Source organism: Nicotiana tabacum, chromosome 7, assembly GCF_000715075.1.
Source record: "Nicotiana tabacum cultivar K326 chromosome 7, ASM71507v2, whole genome shotgun sequence".
Classification (NCBI taxonomy): Eukaryota; Viridiplantae; Streptophyta; class Magnoliopsida; order Solanales; family Solanaceae; genus Nicotiana; species Nicotiana tabacum.
Window position 1 is genome coordinate 173367553 of NC_134086.1, and position 17962 is coordinate 173385514.

Here is a 17962-nt window from a genome sequence, read left to right on the forward strand (position 1 = left end):
ATAAACTACAAGAATACTTGTTTAAAGGCTGCTGAATATTTTAAACCTGTTAGTGGACTGATTTGAGACATTCCTAAGTGAGTTTGTGTAAAGATAATAGACAACTAATGGTAGGGTTCAATAATGTATTTGTTTAAAGAATACTGGGGAACAAAAGAAGATGGGGGGGGCTGAAATTAAGGGAAAAGATGTCCTTAGTGGCTGATTAAATGAAAAGCAGTTTTAGTGGCAGATTTTAGTGGAAAAAATCTGTTTTGAATAACAAAAGGGGTTCCGGGCAGTAGGAAAGGAGGGGAAACAAGTTGTATAAAAGGGTGTGTTGGGACTGGACAGAAAGAGGAAGATAGACAGAAAGAGAGGACACAGAAGGGAAAAAACAGAAAGAGAAAAAAAATAGAAAATAAAAGAGCACACACACACACACAAAGAGAAAAGAGAGGACAGAATACAGAACACGGAGAAGAAAATTGAGGGTTAAGACATACACAGATATACACACACAGGAAGACAATTCTGCTGTTCCATGGAAGTTTTTTTTTACTGATTGAGAATTGTTTTTTTTTTAAAAAAAAAAAGCTTCTGAAACAATCTCAGTTCACCTGAGGGAGAAAGGTTTTACAATTGGTCTTCAAATTTGGGTTAAAGTTGTGCGAGATATTGTTTGATCGGGGATATTTTGTTGCTGTTGGTGATAGCTGTTGTTATGCTTATTGATCTTACTTCCTTTGACTTTCATTTCCAGGTACGTAAAGACATTTGAACCTTGAAGTAAATCTAGATCAAAGCTTGAAATCAAGCTGAAATTGTTGTTTTGTTCTTTCAAATAGAAGCTATTTTTTTTATTTCTGCACATTTTATCTCGTCAAGCATCAGATTTTTGTTAAATTTAGTTGATGTAAGGGTTTCTTGTTTGTATATGGCATGTTAATGATTACGTGAATAACCATAAGTGAGGAAAATTGACATAATCCGTTACGTTTAAGATATTGGAATATTCCTAAAGGTTTAGATGTGTATTCGCGGTATATAATGTCAATTCATTTAATCAAATTTGTAAATTAGTTTTCTTTCTTAATAACAAATGGCCATTTATTTTAGGAATGCGATTAACCCATTTCCTTATAAAATAGTTTATAAAAAATAACGTCAATAATTTTACAAAGTACGGATTTAGTATTTGCAAATAGCTTGCATAAGCCGAGGTAAAAATTGGTTTGATTTTATCTATCCCAAACTCAATCATCGTAAGCAAATTAACCAAATAATTAGACCTTTGGACTAAAAACAAGTTGTGTAGAAGAAGGTCGGATTTATAAATAATAATTGCAACATTTTAAGTCAAAGATATACACAGTAGAGTTCGCTCCGAATAGAATAATGGACATTCCTCGAAAACTATTAGTTCGCTTATCAATTAAATTTTTCCTAGTTTTACACGTAATTCGCTTTTGGTAGGTTTTCAAACATATACACTTAGCCTTAAGCTTAGGAAAATAATAAATAACTTGTGCATATAATTATCAAGTACTAAAAATACGTAAACAAAATACGAATACCGTATTCACGATAAAAAATGGTAATTTTAGCTGCACGTTATTCATTTATCTTTCATCCCATGGCTTTCATATTTAAAATAGATGGACATAATAAACATTTGTAGAAAATTTATATTGCCATTAAAAAATATTTTGTGTAATTGGGGACACGTTCGCGTGACATGATTACATTTCTAAAAACAATTCAGAGTATGCGTTCGCGCAACTTCGAGCAAACTTTCTTAATAAAAGGGGTTTTGTTTTTTCGGAGATTATTAAATTAATATAACCCAAGATGTGCAGTTCACTATTTAATCATACAAGAGTGACGAATGTTCGTAATTTTATTTTAAGCACGCGCAATTTCGGCCATAAATTCATTTTTTTATAATAAAAAATATAAAAAAAATACTATCAATCTTATTGTGTACACGTATGCGTGACACGATTCTTTACATTTATAAAAAAAACAATAATACGAATATACGTACGCGTGATTCGTTTCAAGGTAGATCTATAATTATAAACAATATAACCAAAAGCGGTAACAAAATCATGCAACAAGAAACAATGTATTTAGTAAATCAAGATAATTAGGCCAAGTATAAAATGGTTAAGCGACCGTACTAGAACCACAGAATTCGGGAATGCCTAACACCTTCTCCCGGATTAACAAAATTCCTTACTCGGATTTCTGGTTCGCAGAATGACAAACAGAATCATATTTTCCTCGATTCGAGATTAAAACCGGTGACTTGGGACGCCATAAAATTCCCAGGTGGCGACTCTGAAATTAATAAAGAATCCTTTTTCGATTGTCCTTTAATTGGAAAAACTCCCTTTACACTACGCCCTCCTCCGGAATGTTGTGTAAAGAAAGAGGTGTGACAATCATAAATAAAGACTGAAAGCAGGAAATCACGTAAGGCACAAAAGCATGCTATAATGAAGCAGTAAAACCATTAAAAACAGTAAACCAGTGAAAGATAGGTAAAATCCTTTAACTCAAAATTTACTTCATGAAAAACCTTTTTCAACAATTAAGCATGGTAATTGACAGTAAATTATGAAAATAAACACATAAAGGTTCGCCCCTCGGGCACAGTATCAACAAATCTGCCCCTCGGGCAACATCTCAGAACAATACCAGCCCCTCGGGCAATTACATAGAACAATACCAGCCCCTCGGGCTCAATCTCACATCACAATAGTTACCCGTGCTGACTGGGGGTGCACAGACTCCTGGAGGGGCCCCTTATGACCCAAGCGCAATATCAAGCCACCTCGTGGCATCATCACTAGGCCCTCGGCCTCATATCAATCAAGCCACCTCGTGGCATACATATCTCAGGCCTTCGGCCTCACAATCAGTATCAAATATTTCCTCATTACATAGGCCATCGGCCTTACTTAGTCAAAAATCCTCACAAGCCACTCTGGCAATAGTAAAACATGATTCTCAACCCAAAAATATCATTTAAAAGATCATGTAAGTGTTTAAAACAGAGTAAACATGGCTGAGTATGAAAACAATGAAATATAACATGACTGAGTTCAAGTATAAAGTCAAAACAGTGAGGAAATACCAGTAAAAATCCCCGAAGGGTTCAAATAGGTGGCACAAGGCCCAAATATGGCATTCAACCCAAATCATGATGATAGCAAATAGATTTCAATCAAACACGCGGTAAAATAGTCATTCGGGATGGACTAAGTCACCATCCCCAACAGTGCACGACCCCACGCTCGTCATCAAGCGTGTGCGTCACTTCAATATAGCACTACAATGTGCAAATCCGGGGTTTCATACCCTCAGGACATCATTTACAATCATTACTCACCATGAAACGGTCAAATCTCTAGCTCGCGACGCCTTTGCCCCTCGAATCGGCCTCCACTCGCGTCAAATCTATCCAAAATCAGAACGAGGACGTAAAAACATGCTAAGGGAACGAAGCCCAAGCGAAAATAATCAATTTACAACACAAATCCCGAAATTACCAAAACCCGACCCCCGGACCCACGTCTCGGAATTCGATAATTTTTACATCAATAGATTCTTTATCTCCCCACGAGTTCATACATATCAAAAGTTATGAAATCCGACCTAAAATGGTCCTTCAAATCCTCAAGCAAAAGTCTAAGCTTCCAAGCCCTAGTTTCCCCAATTTTAGCCCTTAAATTCCATTAATTATAGCTCTAATCTGTGAAATAATAGCATAGAAACGAGTTTTAGATCCAAATTCCTTACCTCAGTGAAGTTCCCTTAAAATCCCTCTTCAAAATCGTCCAAAAAGCTCCCAAGCCGAATTAAAAATGGTGAAAATAGCTCAAAATCGCGAAGGACACAATTTATACCTTCTGCCCTGGCATTTTTGCATTTGCGGCCCTATAAACGCTTCTGCGCGAATTTGCACTAATATTTGCATGTATCTTGTCTCTGATTGCCGTTAACTTTTGTCTAGCTTTCTTTCCAGTAGCGGGACATTAATAAAAGAATAAGATTTTCAGCAAATGAAATTCTCAGACTTGATTGGTTGTCATAAAATTTTAGATTTTGCAGCAAAGTTTGCCACTAAAAATTGCAGATTAGAAACAATAAAAGATCAAGTTACTAAATGGAAGAGGAAGATATTGTAGATGCTAAAATCTATCTGGATCCGAAGTAAGGCACTTGCAACAAATATTGTAAATAAGTGAAAGAAAACAACGATGAATTGAAGACTCGTGATGTTAAAAAACCACCACGAATATGGCTTCTCTGTATTCTGGTTCGAATTCAAGTCGAGTTCCTAGTAAAGCTACAACATGATCTTTCAATTTCATAGGGTCAACTTTGAACAGACACAAATATAGTAGGTCAGTGGAAGAAAATATGTACAATCATGGATTGCTATGTGTCTAAGTCCAGGTTATACTACTTGTATATTCAGATCCAGATCCAGAAACAATTAAGCTTTAGAACACAAATCAACAAATTACATCTGATGTATCTTGTCAAAGTAAAATAAGGCTCAGAAATTACAGTTATAGATGCTTGTAAATCATCAACAATTAGCTAAAAAGCTATGCGATGTTAGCAGACCTTCAAAAACTACTATGCTAAGCATTTTGCAAACCATCACACTCTCTCCTAGTTGTGCACGACGCGCCATACAAAAATCACAGATCAAATTTAAAAGAAGAATGCTACAGGCATTGAGATCTGCAAGTAATAAGTTTTCTTTAACTAATCTATTTCCAAATGTTCGAAGAACTGATAAATAAACAGTGGCATGTGGATCATAAACTTAGAAAGTTCCACAAGTGATTTGATGGTTTCGACAGCTTTCACATATCCAACACATGTAGTTTCCCATGGCATTTGATGCCAACTAACAGTAAAGGTTACATTCTATCTCAAGTATGTAGATAACTTGATATTTTGGTTGCTTAACGGCGAGCGATGCCATTAGAGAACACTTCTACAAACCAGACCTCATAGTTTATAACTGAAAGACTATCCTGTAACAAAGATGTAAAGTTAACCATCTTTATGACATTGGATATGAGGAAAGTAGCTAGTTGTAATCCTAGTTGTTATTTAGATGGCTCCGTGCTGAATCCTATACTTTTATTATAAATTAAGAAAATTGCCCAAATATTGGGAGATGTACTTAAGAAGTAGTGATGCTTCAAAATTTAAAGCCGTACTCACCTTCATGGCATCTCTGGCGTGCTGACATAAATCCCATTAGTGAATTCTGAAAGAGACTAGCCCTTCTCCTCAATCTGCCGTTGGACGAGCCATTTTCTCTAGCTAACGATGCTGTTTCCTAAGGAATTGAGAGGCGAATCATGGGGTCGCTCTGGTACTTCTTAAGGTAGGGAGCACCAGGCATTACATGAAACTAGATTGCCATCCAACAGTTACATAGACACTAAATGATCATGCATCCTAATGGTGGTCAAGTTATAAGTATCACTTGAAAGCATCCAGCAACTAAAATTTAGGGAACTTTTTACCTCTGTTGAACTAATGAAATACCTTGCTCTATGAATCACGTGGAAAGTTTATCTGAGGTGTGCTATTAAATCCTTTTAACTCATATACAGTCAGACCTCTCTATAACAGCATCCTTATATAACAACACTTCACTATAAAAGCCAAGTTTTTCCGGAACCAAACTTCATGTTCTATTATAACATACATTTTCTATAACAACAATTTGCTATAACATCCAAAAATATCCAGAACAAACGAGGCTGTTATAGAGAGGTTTGACGGTACTTAAATCAATGCATATAATGACAGACAAGTTTCAAACAGATTTTGATATTAGTTTGGTGTCCTTTGAGAGATTCAATAGTCAATATCATGAAAAGAATACATGCTTCAGAAATTCAATTAGCATGGGCCAAATGCACGCTTGCCAGTCTCGAAATTGGTAGCAATTTCTCAAAAACAGCTTTAAAGTTGAAACAAAAGTCTCAACTTCAGGGATGAATCAAGAAGCCATACAAGTTGATCTAGAAAGATAAACTCCTAAAATAGAATGGAGATCCTAACAGAATTCCTAAAGACAAATCAAGAACAACAGAAACAGAAGGAAGTCCTAAGACGCAGATTCTAATGGTGAAGCAACAAATCCTAAACATAAAATTAAAATTATTAGCAGAGTGAGGGGAATATTATTGTCCAGGACCAGGTCTTACACATGGCCTCCAAACTGTTTCTCTTCCTATATCCATTAAAGCAATCCCCTTGGTCACCAAATCACTTCTAATCTGATCGCTTCGTGCAAACTCCTTGTTTTTCCTTGCTAGAGCTCTTTCCTCTATTGCACGCGAGATATCTTCCTCCGTCAACTCTGCTCTTTTCAATGCTCTCTCTTTAATCTGTTGCAAAACCTCAGCATAAGTTGAACGAACAGCGAGCAATCCAAGTACATCCAACACCGCCTTCACTTCTCTCTCGAGCTCAGTTAGGGACAAAAATAACTGTTCTTGGCGCTGTTGCATTTGCCTTTTCTTCAGCATGTTCAAATAATTATTCATAAGCCCAACGGCTTCCTGAAGAGCAGCATTTAGAATTTTAGGTGTATGTAAATCATCCGCAAGTTTTGTCTCCAACTCATTACGCAGCTTCTTGATGAATTTTTCCGCCTCAGGGCTAACACGCGCCACGTCCCTAATTGTTTCATCAGTTCTTAATTGTTGGAAAACTGATGATAATAAGGCCTCTTCAGTATCATGTAAGGTCTGATAAATGTAGAATACAGAATCTGAAGCAATTTCAATCTGTGATATTGAGTAATTAACATCAGACCGGTAGTGAGTCCCAACAAGAAGTACCTCAATGCAAGAGGATGGTACAATCGAGTAACATCACGTATAGTGAAGAAATTCCCTAATGATTTCGACATCTTCTCACCATCTCTGTCCTTAACAAAACCATTATGCATCCAATAACTAACATTACTCTCCGGGCAAGCCGCGCAACTTTGAGCAATCTCTTTTCATGGTGAGGAAATTTCAAGTCCATTCCACCACCATGTATATCAAACGAATGTGTTAAATAGTGCGCACTCATTGCGCTGCACTCTATATGCCAACCCGGTCTACCTGGACCCCAGGGGCTATCCCAATGCGGTTCACCAGGCTTTGCAGCTTTCCACAATGCAAAATCAGCAGTATTTCGCTTTCTTAAATCAACTTCACCCTTTCGTGCTCTAGCACGATTGTCTTCTAATTTTCTTCCACCAGATAATAATCGACCATACTCTGGAAAACTATCGACAGAGAAATAAAAATCTCCATCAATTGTGTATCCATATCCATTAGAAATTATGTTAGCAATCATATCCTTAATTTGCTCCATATGCTCAGTAACACGCGGCTGATGAGTCGGTGGGAGGACTTGGAAATCATCCATATCTTTTAGAAACTCTTGGCTGAATTGACTACTCAGAGCAATTGGATCATAATTTTCTCCAAGTTTTTTAGCCTCATTTATTATTTTATCATCTATATCAGTGAAATTGCGCACGTACACGATATCGTATCCTAAATATTTTAGATACCTATAGAGAACGTCGAAGGCTACATATGCGCGGGCGTGGCCGATGTGACTGGAGGTGTAAGGCGAAACGCCACATACGTACATTCTAACTTTTCCAGGTTGCTTCGATTTGCACCGCCACGTTCTCCTCCGCCATTCTGATCGACGGTAAAATTGTTCGTTGATTGAATTGGCTGAGAGTATATATATCTGGCCGGCGCCGCGGCGGTGCGGTAGAACAACCCTAATCCTACACCGGGTTTGGGTTTATAATCAAAACATACCATAATCATAATTGGGTTACACGGTTCAAAATACGAACATTAATTGGTCAACCTAATAAAATGGAAAGCAATTTTTCATAGTGTAAAAATATATCTTTATACGTGCATAAACTCCTTTCCTTTCTATATTTCTTCTAAAGTTTGTTGTAGTTTCCACCGTTCCTTTTCGAAATCTAAGCAGAATTGTATTTTTGAAATAGTTTCCATTATTGTAAAAACCTAAATCGATATTTAAATTTAAATTCTCAGTATCGATCCCTTCTGATTCAAATAAGTTGTAAGATTGATATGGGCGAAAATCATTTACATCCCCCAAATTTACTTTAAAAATCAAACTCATCCTCCAACTTTGAACAACTATCATTATACTCCTCATATCATAGGTGAATTCTTAAAATACTTATTTTACCCTTTATAATTTTTATCTCTTACTTTTATTCTTTAATATAATGATATATTTTCATTTTAATTTATGTTATCGACTTACCTATAGATAAATTAAAAAAAAAATCGAAACCAAAAAAAAGAAAGAAAAAAAGTAGTAGTCAAGCATGTAAGTTAATAATATTCAACAGTAAAATAAATGAGAAAAATAAAAAATTACCATAAATAATTTACTCATATCGGTAATTTTATTAATAGCAATCAAAACGCGATCTCCCAAAATATACTATATTGATATATGAATCTTTCAAATAAATCATGATCAACGAAGTTATAATAATATGGGAGTATTTAATTTCTTAACTTGTTGAACAAAGATAACTCATTATCTAAATTTGAAGTCATAAGGGCATCTCCCAAAAAAGGAATTCCCCATTTTGAGAATAACTTACTGTGAGCACGTGATTTTTGCTCTATGAGAACTACTCCAAAAAATTCAAAATAAAATGGTTTTGTGTTGTTTGTGATTTATTTGTATTTTTGTCTGTGCATGTTTATTTCTACTCTAATTAAGAAAAACACAAAAATATATATTGCATGCACATTTAAGATTTAATTGTGCACTTAGGAATTAATTGAACCATGTTTTGTTTTTAAGAGAAAGAAAATCACAAAATAATGTTTCTTTTTTCTTGTTGCATTTTTAGCATTTCATGTCCAAGTTATGTGATTTTATTTGATTGTGTGTGTTAATTGTTATTAAAAGTTAGTTAGCACTTTTATAAATTTATCTAGTCCTATAAGTTAATTTAGGATTTTTGGAATTTTTAGTTTTATTAGTTTAAGAAAAGAAAGGCAAAGTAAAAGAGTGTTTAAGTCATATTTGGGTCAAATCAATTTAAAGTCCATCATCCCAAATAATTTTTCTTCCCCTTTGAAATTGAAACCCGGATACCCAGCCCATACCCCATCCCCGACCCGGTCTGCCCCATAGACCAAACAACCAACCCCCCCCCCCTTTTCCCCATTTTCATTTTCATTTCTAAACCCCTAACAAAAAACTCTAAACTACCCGCCCCCTCTTCTCATCTTCTTCTCCAAATGACCCCTCCAGCTCCAAACACCCCCATGGCTGCCCTCTTCTCATCTTCTTCTCCAAACGACTCCTCAAGCTCCCTCGACCTCCATGGCTGCCCTCCTCCTTCTTCTTCGAACTAACGACCACCCCACTGCCATCTCCGAGCTCCAGCCAGTCCGCCAGTCGCGAGCTCCAGCCTTCACACCAGCTTCGTCCAAACGACCACCTCCCTTCACACCAGCTTCGTCCAAACGACCACCTCTCTTCACGCCAGCTTTACTACCAACGCCCGCAACCATCTCCAAGCTCCCGTCGCTGCACTGCTGACCACTGTCCAGCCTTCTCCATCGACGTCCAACGCCACCAACAGACCCAACGTCGTCACTCGTCAACCAGTCACCAACAGTCCGCCCCTCCAGCTCCACAGTCGTCGACCAGCAGCCTTCACAGAAAATGACCAAACACTCCGTCTGTCATCATGCTCGAGCAGCCATGAAACTCTGGCTCAAAACCTTCAAAACCCTCCATTAAAAAATGACTCATTTTCAGTCCGCGAGTTCGAGTTTCCGACGGGGTCTTGGTTCCAGATTTGCTCGAGTTTCTTTGAACATTAGCTTGAAGCTTTTGTTCGTTATTTGCCTTTGCCGTACAACTCTGCTCAAAGAGTTTTCTGTATTCAATCACTTGGGAAATCCATTTTTTGGCAACAATGAAGGTTCATTTGCCTTTTCTTTTCATCTTGTCTTTTGGTTAAACTAATATCAATGAGCTGCGTGTTTCCATGATCGAACGTAGTGAGCAGCAGTACAAGTTCATGAATCTGTCGTTCTTCTTGCTTGTTTTAATTATCTTGCCTCGTTCTAATTTCTATTTTTTCTTAGTTATGTCATGTTGTTTCTTTTCTTATCGTTGTTCATCATTTCTTGCAAATGAAGTCAGTTTGTTTTCATTCAGTATGTTAATAGTATTCATTTTTTATTGTTTAGGTTTAATCTAGAAGTGTGTTAGTTTAATCACTAAATCTTTATTTTGATGATATTTGGTCTGAATTGAGTTTCAAGCTTATATTGTGATTTGAGTTTGATGAATCTTAAATTGTGATATTTCATGTGTTTAATTAGTCAATTGTTAGGATTTCTCACTTAAGATTGGTTATAGCTGCTATAGTTTAGTTAATTGATTAGGAGGATTGGATATAACTGATAGGGTAGAATGGTAATTTCAATAGTTTCTGGGGTATTTTGGGATTTAAAGTTTTAAAATGATTAATTTGAGTGCTCTGTCCACTAAGAATTAATAATATTAAAATAAGGCATTGTTTAATACATAGTGGGGGACAAGACATTTGCTAGTGGGGAACAAGACCTTTGCTAGTGGGGAACAAGGCATGCAAGTGTGGGGAACAAAACATAACGGTATGAAAAGCTTAAAAAGGATTGATTAAAATATGTTGCCCATACCTGTTTTTGGATTATAAATATGGTCATTTCAAGATAGGAAAAGGGCTGGTTTTTAGGAGAAAAAGATCAGTTCTCTTTCAGTTTTTTTTCCAGAGAGTTTAGGCTGGATTTTTAACATTTAAATGTTCAGTAATTTGAGAGTAAAAAACAGGCTGGTTTTTAATCCTAAAAGGTTCAGTGTTTGGAGAGCTAAGAAACTGAAAAGTGAGTCTTTTCTTTTACTGCTGAATATCAGAACTAGTACTGTTGCTGTTTCATTGGTGTTGCTGTTTGGTATTTCTGGGCTTTCAATTGGTTCTTCCTGAGTTTGCTATTGGTTATTGGCTACTGTTTTCATTGGGTGTTGCTGGAACTCTGCTGGTTCCTTCCTTTTTAATCTGTCACTGGGTTGTTCTATCACTGCGTTGCTATGTTATTACTGTTGCTGACTGCTCCTTCATCTTCTTGTATTTCCATTATCCAGGTACACGTTCTAAAGCTCTCAAATTTAATGGAAAGGAAGTAAAGAGTTGTTGGAATGGATTTCTGAATTTCCCCTGTTTCTTTGTGTTTAATTTGATATATAAGCAGTAGTTCGCTTGATATTTCATAGTATGTATTGGAATGACTTTGGAATGCATAAGCTGGACTGATTGAATCTATTTTAACAAACATGGAATATCAATTGTACTTAATCTTAGTTGGTGATTACTAGTTATGAAATATACTATATTTAATTCTTTTTTTCAGTGGTCGCGAAATAGTTTCAAATAGTTTATGTCACAAAACAGGTTCAAATAGTTTATGGAAATCAGCATGTTGGTTTAATAGGTCTAATCCTGAAATTGCGAGTTTACTTGAATAAATACCATCATTTTAAATAGCAATGTAAATAATGTTAGTAACTAATGTTAGTTCTCAAATGTTAGTGATTAATGTTAGCTTGATATCAGTTTTAAGCATTAATGCATTTTTCAACAAATCGTAAAAAGAGCTCAAAAATGGCTTTGTATCCACATAGTTAATTCCAATAGTCCAATTCATATAATAAAGCTAAAGTTGAACTAGATGGAAATGGTAGTTGGTTTGTTAATATTTACAACGGCAAGCGGCGGATCTTAAGTTAGGTAGCGGGTTCAAACTAGAAGTGTTTCCTTTTGTTTGGACTCGGACTTGAACTTGAAGCCTGAACTTTTAATGCTAATTGATTAGGATTTTTCTTTATTCTTAGAGACAAATAAATAGAAAATCATAGTCGCTTTAGGATATCCTTGAATAAAAATGAGATGAGCCTCGCCGAATAAAAAATACAAAATTGCGGGGCCCTCAATAAATATTTGTTTTAAAATACTTAGATTCCGGGACGGGTCGTTTAGCGAAATTTCACGGCCTCGTCCAAAATAACAACGTGCAAGTCTCTTTAGGCGCGTATCTTAATAACATTACCTCCCTAAACTCGGGTGCGCATTTATGTGACCCAAATCCATATCTTAGCGACGTTAAAACGTGTCCAAAAAATCATGGGTGCATTGATGTGACGTGGTTCAAGATGTGTTTTAATGACGTTGCAATTCTCTTAAAAATAATAATTAAAATGAATAAAAGCAGTAAAGAGGTAAACTTTGCACAAAGGTTCAGCATGTATTAAAATCAGATATTTAAGCCAAATATAACAGTTGAGCGACCGTGCTAGAACCACGGAACTCGGGAATGCCTAACACCTTCTCCCGGGTTAATAGAATTCTTTACTCGGATTTCTGGTTCGCGGACTGTAATACAGAGTCAATCTTTTCCTCGATTCGGGATTCAACCGGTGACTTGGGACACCATAAATCTCCCAAGTGGCGACTCTGAATTAAATAATAAATCCTGTTTCGATTGTCCTTTAATTGGAAAAACTCTCTTTTACGCCTCTTTGCGGGGTGTAGGTAAAAAGGAGGTGTGACAGCTCTGGCGACTCTGCTGGGGATACGAACCTAAAATCTCTGGTTCAGGGTTCAGAATTCAAGCTTAGATAAATTGTTATATTTGGCTTTATCTGATTTTGTTACATGTATGGGCCTAATGTGCTAAGTGATGCTTTTACCGCTTTGATATTATCTGAACTGTATATAAACTGTGCCGAAACCCTTCTCTTCTTACCTCCGGGGGTGTGCTCGATGGTTTTGACTCCCTATTCTTTTAGTGTCATACCCTGAAATAAGAAAGAGGTCGGACAAGTTACAAAGCCGGACGATCTCGCGGGTCCCCAGTACGTAGCCCCCTCATCGACTCGAGTTGTCCGCTCGGGTACAAAGTCTAGAACAAATACCCAGGTTACGAACCTAGAATAACTCAGCTTCATGCCGGATCCCTAGTAGGAACGTTTGTTTGCATCATGTGCATTTTACTTTGGAGGCTCAACACAGGGGTTGGGTCTGTCTAGGACAGGTGTACCAAAATGACAAAAGACCATCCTGATGCATCCAATTTGCTACCTGTGCATTTGTTTGCTTCGGACTTGCATGTTGAACGACTTTTGAATACTTTGAGGAAAGAGAGATAGAGGTAGTTAATCACCTGTTTTGAAAAATCGATGTCCAAATAGCGTCGAAACTCTGTCGAATTGTTGAGAAAATGAAAAAGGAAAAAAGGGGGGGCGTTTGTTTATGAAAAATGGTTTTATTTGCCATTGAAAAGAGTCTTGTTTTCAAAAGAAGTTTGTTTTATCTACCCGAACTACGCCGGTTTAATTCTCACAGGGTGTGGGATACGTAGGCAACCCTCATCGGGTCCAACCTCCACTTTTACAAAAATAGCCAAAAATGTCAAATTTTAATTGTCAACATAAATAAGTCGGGTGATGTCGTTTTTGGAAAGAATAGCCGAATGTTCCCGAAAGGGACGCCGGAAGACTGACTTTGCATAAACGGCCACTTTTAGTCATTTTTGGATTTTTGAACCGGTTGACTCACCTAACTTTAAAATCTTCGTTCCCGAAGTGCTGAAAAGCCATGAGCGGAGCCAGATCTTCCTTTTAATCTGTGAAAAATTAAAAATAGTCAATTTGTTGAGTCAAATAAATTTTATTTCTTAATCACCTTAATAAATATGCAGGATGAGCACGATGCAAAATGAACCTTTTTCAATAATGACTAAAATTCATTTCAAGTTGCGGCTATGGTGGGATGATTTAGGTGGTGAAGGGCAAGATGAGGTCAAAAAATATCTGAAAGGTCTTACGGGTTTATTGGAAATCCAGCCTCGGAGGAATATCATAAGAGCTTTGGTCACCTGCTGGGACCCGGCACACAATGTCTTCCACTTCTCCGATTTTGAACTCACTCCGACTTTGGAGGAAATAGCCGGGTACATCGGAAATGCTGAAGTTCCGTTGAGGCAAAAATACTTGGTCGCTCCAATAGCTGTCACTGTGCATCGGTTTTTAGATTCGTTAAAGATACCCAGGATGGTCCATAACCCAGATTTGGCCGCAGGTTTTTGTAATCCGCACTTCATATACGACAGATACGGTCATATCGGAGGATTCAACAACCCGGGTAACAAGTTATGCAGCAAAAGTAACCGTAAAAAATGGGACGAGCATAGATGAGTGGCTTTTATGATAACCTTTTCGGGTCTTTTGGTATTTCCAAGGAAAGACGGAAACATTGATCTGAAAATAGCCGGGATTGTCAGTACCTTGCTCATTCAAGATGAAAGCACTCTTGCGCCTATGATAGTATTTGATATCTTCCGAGCTCTCACAGCCTGCAAAGCCAAAGGAAACTTTTTCGAGGGGTGTAACTTGTTGCTACAAATATGGATGACTGAGCATCTTTGCCACTGTTCCCAGCTCTTGAGTTATGGCTCCTCGAAGAAAACTTGCATATAAGAGTTCTACACAAGAATCAAGGGAAGGATCGACGATATCGGGCACTACATCACCATGAAGTGCCTAGCTTGTGAGGATATGTCTCGTACCACCTTCTTTGCTTCAATAATAATTTATGTACACCAGATCATGGAAGATTTGAAAGATCTGCAAAGGGGCCTTTCACCAAAGCCCGCGGCGAGGCCGAACGACGCCTCGCGGGCGCCAAAATTCAAAACTTTGAAACATTCATAGTTTGAGTATGTATTTTCCTTGTCTTTAGAGTCTGTTGTCCGTTGGAGTTTGTATTTCCCTTTTGCATAGAGTCTGTAGTCTGTATCAAGCCTGTCAGTTTCCTTTCAAAAATGTTTTGCCTTGTGATAAAACATTTTGCTAGCGAAGATTGAAAAATCCAAAAATGGTGTCTTCATGTTCCGCACTCGTGGTAGAACTATGCACGGTCTGATTCATGCGAGGACATGATACGTAGGCAATCCACATAAGATTCGACCACCACTAAAAAGAAAAAGAGAAAGGCAAAGTGAATAAAAGAAAGGAAAAGAAAGAAATAACAAGAGAGATAAAGAAAGTTTCAGAAACACTTAAACAAGGCACAAACAAAGTAAGCCGGAATGACGCATGCGGTCGAAGCAAAGACATGTTAGAAATGGTTAAACTGCCTAAGAACATTGCATCCCCCAACGTGAAATTACAATATGTGTTAAACTCTAACGCTAACAAGTTTGTTGTTTATCCAAAGATTTCGAACCAGTTAGTTTGTTAGAACGTTCTGGAAGATTACCATTACCAAACAAGATCCAAAGGGCCCGTACTAAAAAGTATGACTAGTTCAGACCAAAGTGTCGAGGATGAAAGGACGGAGAATCAAATGCTGAAGAAGGAAATGGATAAGATGAGACAGGAGATGAAAGAAATGCAGCTGGCCTTAGCTAGGGTACAAAAAGTGCCTAACCCTCCCGTTATTCCCACTCTCCCACCAGGATACACGCCGAAATACCCTCCCTCCATCCTTTCGACAAGCTTCCCCAGTCACCAATACTATCAGGGAAGAAATGCCTATGATCCCCAAGCTTCACAACCTAATCAGAACCCTCCTCCACCAAATGTTCTTGTTTTCGTGGAACCCCCACCAGCCATGCTGCAAAGATCATCCAGTGAGCCATTGTTTCAGGCTCATGATAACCAATATTACCCCCCTGAACCAACCTTCAAAGCACTCGAGCCTCATACTTATAATACTCACTTCGAGATACCGGTAGAGACTGAAAAGCCGGCTAAAAGCCCGGAGCAAGACGAAGTGCTTCGAAAGTTTAAAAGTCTGGAGAAGTCCTTCAGGAATATCCATGGGTTAGGCAACCAAGTCAGTGTGGCCTACAAAGATCTGTGCCCATTCCCCGACATTCAATTGCCGGCAGGGTTCAAGATGCCAAAGTTTGATCTATACGAGGGGCACGGTGATCCAATGGCACATCTGCATGGTTTTTCAGCAAGATGAGAGGAGAAGGTGGTAAAGATGAGATGCTAATAGCTTACTTTGGTCAAAGTCTAAGTGGGTCTGCACTGGAGTGGTACACAAGACAAGATCTGAGCAGGTGGTACACCTGGGATGATCTAGCACAAGCATTCGCAGGTCACTTCCAGTATAACCTTGAGATCGTCCCTGATCGTCTCACATTGCTGAAATTTGAGAAGAAGCCAGGAGAGAGCTTTAGAGAATTTGGGTTCCGGTGGAGAGAACAGGCAGCAAGAGTTGATCCTTTGATGAGAGAGGGGGAAATGGTGGACTACTTTCTACAAACTCTAGAGCCAACTTACTTTGGTCACTTGGTGACGTCAGTTGGCAAATCTTTCAACGAAGTAGTAAAAATGGGCGGTATGATTGAAGAGGGACTTAAGTCGAATAAAATCTTGAGCTATTCGGTGATTAAAGCAACCACTCCCTCCATTATTATGGTGAATGTCCATGGATGAAATGACGTTTGGTGTGTGTCGGGAAAACGGGCTTTGGCGTGGCGTTAGGCGACATGCGACACATAATTCAGAAATGGTGAAGAAGAAAACAAAGGATTGTGTATCTTTTTCGCTCGCGACGATTTCGGAAGATCAGAGAAGTTTGCAGATTTCAGGGCTTCCTTAGTCAAAAACCTGGGTTGATGGACTTGGGCTTGGTTGCATTCAACATGGGCTATGAAAGTACAACATTAGGGTAAAAATAGCACGGCTAGCTAATTTTCGCATTGGTTATTCAAAAATAGTCAGTGTTTGCAAAATTATTGAAAAATAGCCACTATTTTGCTATAACACGGAAAGTTCTAGCATAATATACTGAAGATCGATGCACCTGTGTACAAACTTCCAGCATATTATGTTGTAACTCCAACACGCGAAAAGTTCCAACATAATATACTAGAGATTGGAGCACCTATGCATGAACTTCCAGTATATTATGCTGGACCGGTATATTATGCTGGAAATTCAGTATATTCCAGTATAATATACTGGAATTATGCTGGAATATTTTTCGGATTTTGAACAGTGTTTTCGTTCAGATTTATCTTTACATGAACAGTGGCTGAATTTCGATTACTTTTGAAACTGTGACTATTTTTGAATGACCATTTGTAAATCTGACTATTTTTGAATTTCTCCCTACATTAGGAGGAAATGGGCTTAGCGGAATTTGGATTGGGCTTTTATTATTCTCCTTTTTCCTTTTTCTCTTTCCTTTTTTGTCTTAAAAAGTTGTTACAAATAAAATCACCTAACCAAAAATACTCAAAATTAACAAATTGTATTTACCAAAATGAAAAGTGAGAGTTTGACTATAGTCAAGTTAAAAAATTGCTTAGAACTGAGAAGTTTGAAAAAAAATTAGGTGCTTACATTGTCCACAACCTGGGAGCTATTAGAGACGATAGTACACTATCAATTCCACTACGTTTTCAGTTGATATAAAACGTTTGAAGAGATAATAAATCATTGTGCTACCCTAAATGCACTATTCATTGGTTAATACATTAATTAACTCTTAAGCACATATATAAATGTTGTGAAATCCTTTTCGACATATGGATTTACCTCACTTAGTCTTGCAACATTAACTTGTCGCTTCAATGAGTTATTTAAGAGGATTTAAGTTATACATTTATGGTTTAGATCTAATAATGCAAAAATTATTTACATGACAAGTTACAAAAAACTAAACCATCTCATGTTATCGAAAAATTAATTGCAAATAACTTTCTAAAGTAAATAAAGTTACTACTTGAAGAAAAACAAGTAATCTCTACAATTCATAACCAACATTACTAATGTAATTTACTTAATT

The 17962-nt window shown here is 37.4% G+C and overlaps 1 pseudogene; it reads right to left on the minus strand.

Moving 5' to 3' along the window:
- Positions 1-5955: 5955 nt before the first annotated feature.
- Positions 5956-8036, minus strand: LOC107766743 (cysteine--tRNA ligase CPS1, chloroplastic/mitochondrial-like; annotated as a pseudogene).
- Between the last annotated feature and the right edge of the window lie 9926 nt (positions 8037-17962).